The following is an 8,819-nucleotide window of genomic DNA, read 5'->3' as shown; positions in this document are numbered from 1 at the left end:
CTGTTTACGGCCCATTTATTTCCTGCAGCACATTTCAGAGGTGGATGTAAAGAAAACTCTGATCTTTTAAAATAGATTTCACAGGGGAGTGGAGAAACAGGAGGGGAGGGGTGAGTTTAATGTGCTTTGGCTTCTAAAATAGGTCAGCGTGAGCCTTGGGTGTCCACGGGGGCTGGCCACGTCACCAACCCCCAGGACAGCCACTGCCCCTCAGCCCACACGCTATTCCCAGGCTGGCTTTCAGACCTGAGGGCTGCGTGGTCGAGTGGTATTTGTGGTTGGGTGTGTGTGTGTGGTGGGGCGAGAAGCGTGAGACAGAGCTGGATGGATGCGGGAACCCAGTCAGCCTGGGACCAGTGTTGGCACATCAGGCAGCAGGGCGGGCGCTGCCCTGAAAGGCTGCCCTGGTGTGGATGGAGATGGCCAGGCAGGGTCTGCTCAGCATCTCAGGCCTGACCCCCTGTGCCAAGGTAGCTGGGCTGACCCTTGCACACATGCAGCAGTTCCCTGGACCTGAGGGCCTCCTGAAGAGAATGTCCAGTGGAGGCTGTGGCCTGTTCCCAGGCTCAGTCCACGCAGACCGACTTAAACCGCGCTGCCCCGTGGAGTCATCCGGGGCAGTGGTCAGGCCCGAGCACCGTGGCAGTGCCTCATGGGGAACCACGTTCAGGCAGATGAATCTTCCTTCTGGAAGGTGCGTCCACCTGTTGTGGTCTCCGGCCACGACCTGCTCCCTGTAGCCCCGGGACCCCAAGCGGACACTGCAGGGCATGGTGCAGCCCTCCCAAGCACCAGTGCCCTGGCAGAGGGGGCATCTGAGGCCGGGGGACTTCCCTTCACTGTGCTGTCCACCACTAGGTGGCCAGAGGGCCAGCTACCTGCTCCGAGTCTGGCTTATGTGAGAGGCTGGTGGCCTGGTGGTCAGGCCCCCCTTGTATGCAAGCCTGCTCAAAGAAACAGGGTGGGATGGGGAGGGAGATGGGAGGGAGGTCCAAGAGGGAGGGGGCATATGTGTACCTCTGGCTGATTCATGTTGATGCTTGACAGAAACCAACACTGTAAAGCAATTATCCTTCAATTAAAAATAGATAAATTTAAAATGCAAAGAAACCTAACTTCTAAACATAGAGATTAAAATACTAATATTTTTAAAGAAAAAAAGAGAAAGAAATAGGATGCCTGACTGGAGTACAGAACTGGGATGCGTGAGGGGTGGCTGACTTCAGGCATGGCTGGATCCAGGATGTTGGACAAGGCTACTGGAACCACCCCACTCTCCCTCCCTGCTCTGTTTTCCTTGTGAGGCATTATTCTCAGGTAGACTGTTTCTCCAGCTGAACAAAGATGGCCATTATAACGCCAGGCATAAAATAACTTTTTTCAATAAAATTCTAACCCCCCTACAGGACTCAGGTTGGTGGCCTGGATCAGGTGACCATCGCTGTCTACTCAGGGTCTCAGAGGCTGGGTGATGCTGATTGGCTGACCTGGGTCATGTGACCATCCCTAGCTAGTCAGGGTCTCAGAGGTTGGGTGATGCAGATTGGCTGGCCTAGGTCATGTGACCATCCCTAGCTAGTCAGGGTCTCAGGGGCTGGGTGATGCTGATTGGTTGGCCTGGGTCATGTGCCCATCCCTAGCTAGTCAGGGTCTCAGAGGCTGGGTGATGCTGATTGGCTGGGCTGGGTCATGTGTGCAGTGTCACACTTACACTCCCATCAGAATCACTGGACTGGGGAGAGGATCATTTTCAGAGGAAATCTGGGGAACAAAGGGTGGTCCTGCAGACCCCACACATGCCTCATACATGTGATCATTCCAGGGGTGGCCAGTGAGGGCTCCCATGTAGAAGTATTTACAAGGGTAAAAGCCTGCTCAGAGGCCTTGGGGCTCCACCTGCCAGCCTCTTCCTTTGGAGCAAAACACTGTGGCTGCCAGGACCTGTGTCTCAGAAAACCCCAGGAAACTTCAAAGGGGCCTGTCCACCTCACTGGCTTTGATCTCAGAAGGGGACTTGCTAAGAAGCATGATCAAAAGGAAAATGGACGGTTCCAGGTATGCGCAGACACCCCCTCTGGGAGGAACCAAGGCTCTTTCATCCAGGCTGCAGGAGTCGCCGTCTAACGAGACTTAAAATAGCCTTAAAAACATTTTTCTTTTTATGTTAGAAATGAGCAACAAAACATGCTCCTGTCTTGCTCACCTGGACGTCGTAAGGACGAGAAGTGGAGGCTGTCATGGAGCCAGGCTGGGGTCTTTGGATACAAGAATACTATGAGGATGGTGCTGACCCTAGGGCATCAGGACCACAGGTGCCGTGTGTCTTTGCAAGCTGCTGCCCCTCTCTGGGCCCCAGTTTGAGCTTTTATAATAATAACTGCCCTCACTCTCTCCTACTGCACAGTCACATCACATGCCATGGCATTCTGGGCCAGATGGTCTTGGCAGATCCTTTCCAGATCAATATTTTATGGATCTGAGTTCCAGGAGCAAGATGATCAGTCAGATGAGACAGAATTCACACTTTAAAATCATTTCTAAAAGCCAGCTGTCCAGATTCCAGATTCTGGTATGGGAGCAAAGAAAAGGATGCTTCTTGAACAGGGAAAAAAACAGGCATGAGCCCCAGTGAGGATGGCAGGTGGGTTGCTGGGTCTTGAGTGACCTCAGCAGGCTTTCCTGGTGGCTTAGACGGTAAAGAATCTGCCTGCAGTATGGGAGACTTGGGTTTGATCCCTGGGTTGGGAAGATTCCCCTGGAGGAGAGCATGGCTACCCACTCCAGTATTCTTGCCTGGACTCCATGGACAGAGGAGCCTGGTGGGCTATGGTCTATGAGCTCGCAAAGTGTCAGACATGACTGAGTGACTTTCACTTTCACTTTGGCGAGTGGTTACCAGGTGGGAAGAGAGAAGGGGCAGCAAACACAGTTCCTTCCTTTAAGGCTCCTGACCTTGAGGACTGAGGGAGGGGTGAAGACATTCGTGGGGAATGCAGGTTGGGGGGCAGCACTGAGAACGGTACCCCTGGGGCAGTGGAAACGCCAAGGGCCAGGGAGCCGGGAGAGACTGGGGTGAGGGCATGGGATGAGGCTGTGACTGATGGTGGGGCTGGCCTTGTCGGGGAGCATAGACCCTCTTCTGCCGCCTGAGGTGAGGAGGGTAATGCAGGCGCAGCTGGGCCTTGATTGTCTCGGCAAGTGGGAATTGAGTTGTGCGTGAGAAAGGGAGGCATGGTGGGTTTCTCAGCACAGCTGAGGGCCTGGTCCTGGAGGGACAGCGGGTCTGCCGGTGCCAGGACATGCAGGGCATGGAGACGGGGTGAGGAAGCAGACCTGCCACTTATGGGGCCTGGGCCTGGGAGGAGCTGGCGTGCCCCTGGCAGGTGGAGACTGGCCGCTGGGAGTTGGGGTCGAGGACCACACAGGCCCTCTGAAGCTGCGCATGCTCCCTCCAGGTGCTCCCCAAACATGCCTCTGGGGGTCTGCCTGACGTCCAGGGGCTAAGACCTCGCCTTCCTATGCAGGGGGTATGGGTTCCACTCCCGGTCGGGGAGCTGAGATCCCACATGCCTGGGGGCCAGAAAAGGAGAACATTAACAACAGTGGTAATATTGTAGCAAATTCAATTAAGACCTTAAAAAAACAAAACAAAGCCCCCATACTTCAGTTTCCAAGTCATCCTCACAGTGGGAATGCTGCAGTCTTCCCACAACAGGGCGGCTCACTCTCCAGGAGGTGCCAGAGTTGGAAGCAACCTCCTCACTCCTTCTAGAGGGTACATGACTGCCCCGGGCCCCTCTTTCAGAATGTGCTGTTAATCACTCTGGACTTAGGAGTCTGAATTCAGGGGAACATTTACTAGCGTGTGGGAGAAACACAGGTTGGAATAAAAGGAGAAATTAGATTTCCTTTGCAGTTTGGAGGGTAAGCTCGGTAATCACCAAGAGACAATGAGAAAAGCTGACCTCATCAGGAGGAGCTGGTGTAGGGCAGAAAATTAGATCAGATACAGTTATGGGGCGATCAGAACACAGATTTCATTCTCCTTGCCTTTCATCATGGAGGGGAAAGCACTCAAAGGGCTTTAAATTAAAATCAATTCCTGTTAAGTCTTCGGCTAATTTGGTTTGCGATCTCTTTCAGCCTGGATGGAGGTGCAGGAAAGAGAGGCCGTCTTAGTTCGTGACCTGGACATGTCCTTGGAAGCACCCTTGTCCCACCTCCCTCCTTAATGTGTGTGTGTGTGTGTGTGGTGGGGGGAGGTGCGGCTTCACTGGGAAGGACCTGTCACCTCTGCCCAGGGAGGCCTGGACCCTTGCATGCCTTCCAGGCCCTGGTTGCATGGGCAGCGTCTGCTGCCACCCAGCTGATCCAAACTCTTCGTGTGAATTCTGCCTCTTAGTGGATGCCCACTAACAGACAGGTGACCCGTCTGGTCTGTCCAGCATCCTCTGAGGGAGCGTAAGGAAGCAGAAGCCCAGAGAAGGAGAGCGACTTGAGGTGAGTAACACAGCTTAGGGGTGGAACCCCTGGGACCCGTGCAAGTGACCTTATTTGGTATTTGCAGATGCAGCTGATTCAAGGATCTCAAGATGTAACTAGCCTGGACTAGGCGGGGCCCTGAAACCCATGGCTGGTGTCCTTAGGAGAAAGGAGAGGGAGATTTGAGACAAGGGCACACAGGGGAGGGGCCATGGGAGACTGGAGGGATGCAGCCATGTGCCAAGGAAACCAGGAGCCGCCAGACGCTGGAGAGGCAGGAAGGACCCTCCCCTAGAGCCTCCAGAGACAGTATGGCCTGCTGACATCTTGACTCCAACTCCAGCCTCCAGAACTGTCATTTAATCCCCCCAGCTTGTGGTCATTTGTTACGGCAGCCCCAGGTCACGGATGCAGGCCCTGTGACCATAGACTTGTTTCTATGGAGACAGCCAGTCTCAGGGCTCCTGACAGGCGCTGCCAATAGTAGGAACTTCCGCAGGCACCGATGGCTGTCCCAGGCGAGAGGGTAAGGTTGGCAGGTGTGTGCTGCTCCCTGACGGACACCTCCAACCTGTCAGGTGGCTCCCGCGTGGGTCCCTCGACGCCCCACCCCACCCCCGATGGCTGCTCACCTGTGTACAGGGGCCCCTCCTGGAACCGAATTCTGGTGCTGGAGAAGTGAAAGTGCAGGGAGCTTGGCGCTGGGCCCACTCACACCTGATCCTTGGCTGTGGCTGCCCCCGCGACTCCTGCCTCTGCTCCTGCTGAACCCAGTCTCCCTGTGACCTCAGGTCACCTCTGTCCATCAGCATCAGACCCGAGTGGGTCCCCACCGCGAGGCTCTGCAGCACGGCCCCAGTTCTCGCTTCCTCCCAGTGTCCATCTCATTCAGGGCTCATCCAGCCTGCCCCTCGCAGTGTCTCCCATCCAGGCCACCATGGGCGGGGCCAGACTCACGCACTTCCGTAGGTCCCTTGTGGACCCAAGCCCAGTTCTGGGGCGTGGGAATGAGGCACCGCCACAGGGCATGTCTGGGCACGGTGTGGGCCTGGGGTCAGAAGAAACTGTGGGGCCTCGGTCAAGACCACTGAGAATGCCCAGACGGTGATGGCAGCACGTCCACCGACAGGTCCTTCCGGGGGTGGTCAAGTGACCACACAGGAGGCGAGCCGTGGATGCTCAGCTGCAGGGGGGCCTTCTGCCTCACACTGGGGCCCAACTCAGGGGCCTCCCTCCCAGCCCGCATCCCGGCAGCGCCCCCCCGCCACCCTGCCCACCTTCTTGGGACACTTTCATTTATGCATCCTCAACAGAAGTGTGAACTCACACCACTCGGGTCACTGACTCACCCAAGTGCTGTTAGCTGCTAATTATAATCACATCTTTGATGAGCTGTATTTCTTACCTTCTTAATTAAAATAATGCTGATTAATGGAGTGGAGGGCATCTAACTCTGCAGTTGTCCCGGACAGTTCTGCGGAGCTCACGCCCAGTTCCGGGGCAAGCCCCGGCTGAGTGGGCAGTCAGGATCCAGCTGACCTAGAATTTCTGGTCACCCACTGCTCACTGCTCCAGAGCTATCCCACCATCCTGGGGCGGGGGTGGGGGGCGTTGGATCCAGGCTGGGGGGAGAGGACAGAGCGGCTGCCTCCTGTGCTTGAGTTAATTCCGTCAGCTCAGCAGCTTCTGTGTTTAAACCAGCAGGAGATTCGGGGGTGGGAGGGGCTGTGGGCAGGCAGGGCGGGGGGGTGGCAGTGCCGCTCACGTCTGGCCCTGTGGGCCTGGTCTCAGCCCCCCTGAATGGTCAGCAGCACCGCTGTCCGCGATGAAGCCCAGGGCTTCAATGTGTGCAGGTGCTCTTCCTCAGGGTTGCCAAGGCCCCTCCCAGCCCAGGCCGGGGCCGGCCCCACCCAGCTCAGGGATGCACAGCCTGGCTGGGGGCGGGGGCTTGCTCGCACCGGGTGGTGAAGCAGGGCCAGCAGGAGTGTAGACCCGGCCTGCTGGGCCGGCCGCCCACTCTGCCCTGGACGCAGATGTGGGTGGGAGGGAGGCAGAAGGGCCGGCTATTCTGGGATCTGGGACATGGAGAGGACAAGCTGAGCCCCGCTGAGGCCTCAGTTTCCTTCTGTGGGGGGTGAGGGGTGGCAAGGGTGCCCTCCGGGGCTGCTCCGTGGGGGACAGGGCCACCAGGAACTCCACAGTGGTGCTGCTGACCCCGGCCTGGGACTCGGATTTTCCAGTAGCCCCAGAGACAGCCCAGCTGTGAGACGTGGTCACGAGCTGGCTGACCCTCCCGCTGTTCCTGGCCATCTCAGGCTGGACCTGGTGCCACGGCCCTCTGCTCTGTAGGGCCTGGGATGATCTGGGGACAGCTGGGCCTCCTGCAGCCTTTTCTCCCTGAGCCTTTTGGCCTCTAGGGCGGGAAGCTCTTTCTAAGCCCTCTGTGGGCACAGGGTGGGTGGTTTGTGCCCACCTTCTCCCCAGAAAGTCAGAGGGGAGCGGGGAGGTCTGTGCATGGCTGGTGTGCATCTGGTCGGACTCCGGCTGAAGTCAGAGTCAGCAAGTGCCCCCGAGACGTGCTGCCTGACTCCAGGGCCCCATGCCTGCCCCTTGCTGGGGGCATCTGGGACAGCACACACCTGAGGACCAGACTGGGTACCACTGTGCCCTCCAGGTCCCGCTGTCCTCCAGGCCCTTACAGCCAGGGTCCTTCAGCGGCCGCTTCTTGTCCTGTGCTCCCTCCAGCCTCCCCCACTGACTGTCCCTCCACCATGTGGCCCACCGACACTCCAGAGAGGCTGGAGGTTAAGACCCCTGCCCCAGCCTCATTGTGGAAAGGCCGCGTGGCCAGGCACCGAGGTGAGCACTCCAGCCCCCTCCCACCTGCAGGGTGGTCTCCTCCCCTTCCTGGCCTTGCTCCTTCCCCGTTCTCTTCCCGGGAAAGCTCCTTCTGGCCGGGAAGGAAGGGCCCAGGCCCTCGGCGAGGGGTCTCCAGGCAGCCGGGAGAGGCGAGCTCCTCTGCGTTACGTCCCTCCAGCGAAGCCCCGCCCCCGCACTGACTCCACCCCCAGGGGGCGGAGAGGAGGGTGGACTCCACCCCTGCAGGGAGGCGACGCCACCTGATTGGTCAGCAATGGGAGGGGGACGGGCAGGGCAGCATGAGTGACAGGCAGCCTCCCAAGGTCCGGGAGGGTGGGTGGTGAGGGGCGCAGGGCAGAGACTGCTGTGCAGCAAACTTCACTGTCCAGGGAAGGCCCCGGACCACCTGGAGGTCAGCCGTAGGGGGCTGCCAGGCTACCAGCCGCACGCTCCACGCTCTTCCTGGAGTCACTGGAGGCTGGATCTGGACACGCCTCCGGAGAAAGCCTGCTCCCACTGCCGGTTCACAGATGGTGCGGGGGGCCCGCAAGGGGGGCCTGGGCAGCTGGTGATGGGCTGGTGGAAACAAGAACCCCCTTTTCCTCCCGGCCGGCCGCGCTTGGCTCTGCCCCGGCTCGCGGAGCAAATGCAAGACAGTAGTGCATTCAGTGCCGAAGAGGTAGCCCAGCCCCCTCGGAGGTCAGGAGGGGTGAGGAGAGGGGCAGGGGCTCCTGGGAACCCACAGGTGAAGCCAGCAGGAGATCCTGGGGACCAGGTCAGCTGAGCCAGGGCAAGGCGGGGCGCAGGGAGCCCAGAATGCCTGCCTGGTGGGTCCCTGAGGGCTCTGAGGGCGTGCTGCCTGGGGGTCCTCTCTGCAGACCCACAGTCAGGCTCAGGACAGGCGCCAAGGTCCTACAACAGTCCGAGATGCAGCCGGGTCTGGAAAGGGAGTCTGCCCTAGAGGACGTGGACCCAGTCACCGTGGGACTGGCAGACCCCAGGGTGGCCCTGGAACGCCCCTTGGCGTCCCCCCTCTGGGGCCTCCCTTCCCCTTGGTTGGGGAGAAAGTGGACCTGGTTCCAGGCAGGAGAACCTGCATAGGTGATGGGTTACCACGAGATGCCAGGGGCAGAGATCTTCTGGGGGGTCGGGTGGGCTCCCCCCGAATCTGAGGCCTCCAGCAAAGGCCAGAAGGTATCCTGCGGCCACAGGACATGAATCCTGCAGCAACCCGAGGGAGCTGGAGACCCCGGGGTGCTCCCCCAGTTTGGCCTCCAGGTGAGAACACAGCCCAGCCGGTCTCCGGGTGCCGTGAGGTCGTCGGTGTCTATCACGGGAAGGCAGTAGCCTGTGGTGCTTTGTTCTGTGGCGTAGACCCCTGGCACATGTAGGGTGTGCTGGCAGACAAGCGTCAGGGGCTTCCCACATGTCTCAGTGGTAAAGAACCCGCCTTCCAGTGTAGGAGACACAGGAGACAT

General features: G+C 58.9%; 1 long non-coding RNA gene across 1 annotated transcript; it reads left to right on the top strand.

Annotated features, from left to right (window-relative positions):
• Window positions 1–974: 974 nt before the first annotated feature.
• LOC133244971 (uncharacterized) lies at window positions 975–5,918 on the top strand. The gene is made up of 2 exons (XR_009735572.1): window positions 975–2,055; window positions 2,169–5,918. It is a non-coding gene; the product is annotated as an uncharacterized LOC133244971 (long non-coding RNA).
• Window positions 5,919–8,819: the final 2,901 nt, after the last annotated feature.

The sequence above is a fragment of the Bos javanicus genome, chromosome 3 (genome assembly GCF_032452875.1).
Source record: "Bos javanicus breed banteng chromosome 3, ARS-OSU_banteng_1.0, whole genome shotgun sequence".
NCBI lineage: Eukaryota > Metazoa > Chordata > Mammalia > Artiodactyla > Bovidae > Bos > Bos javanicus.
This window is presented reverse-complemented; position numbering and strand designations above follow the sequence as displayed.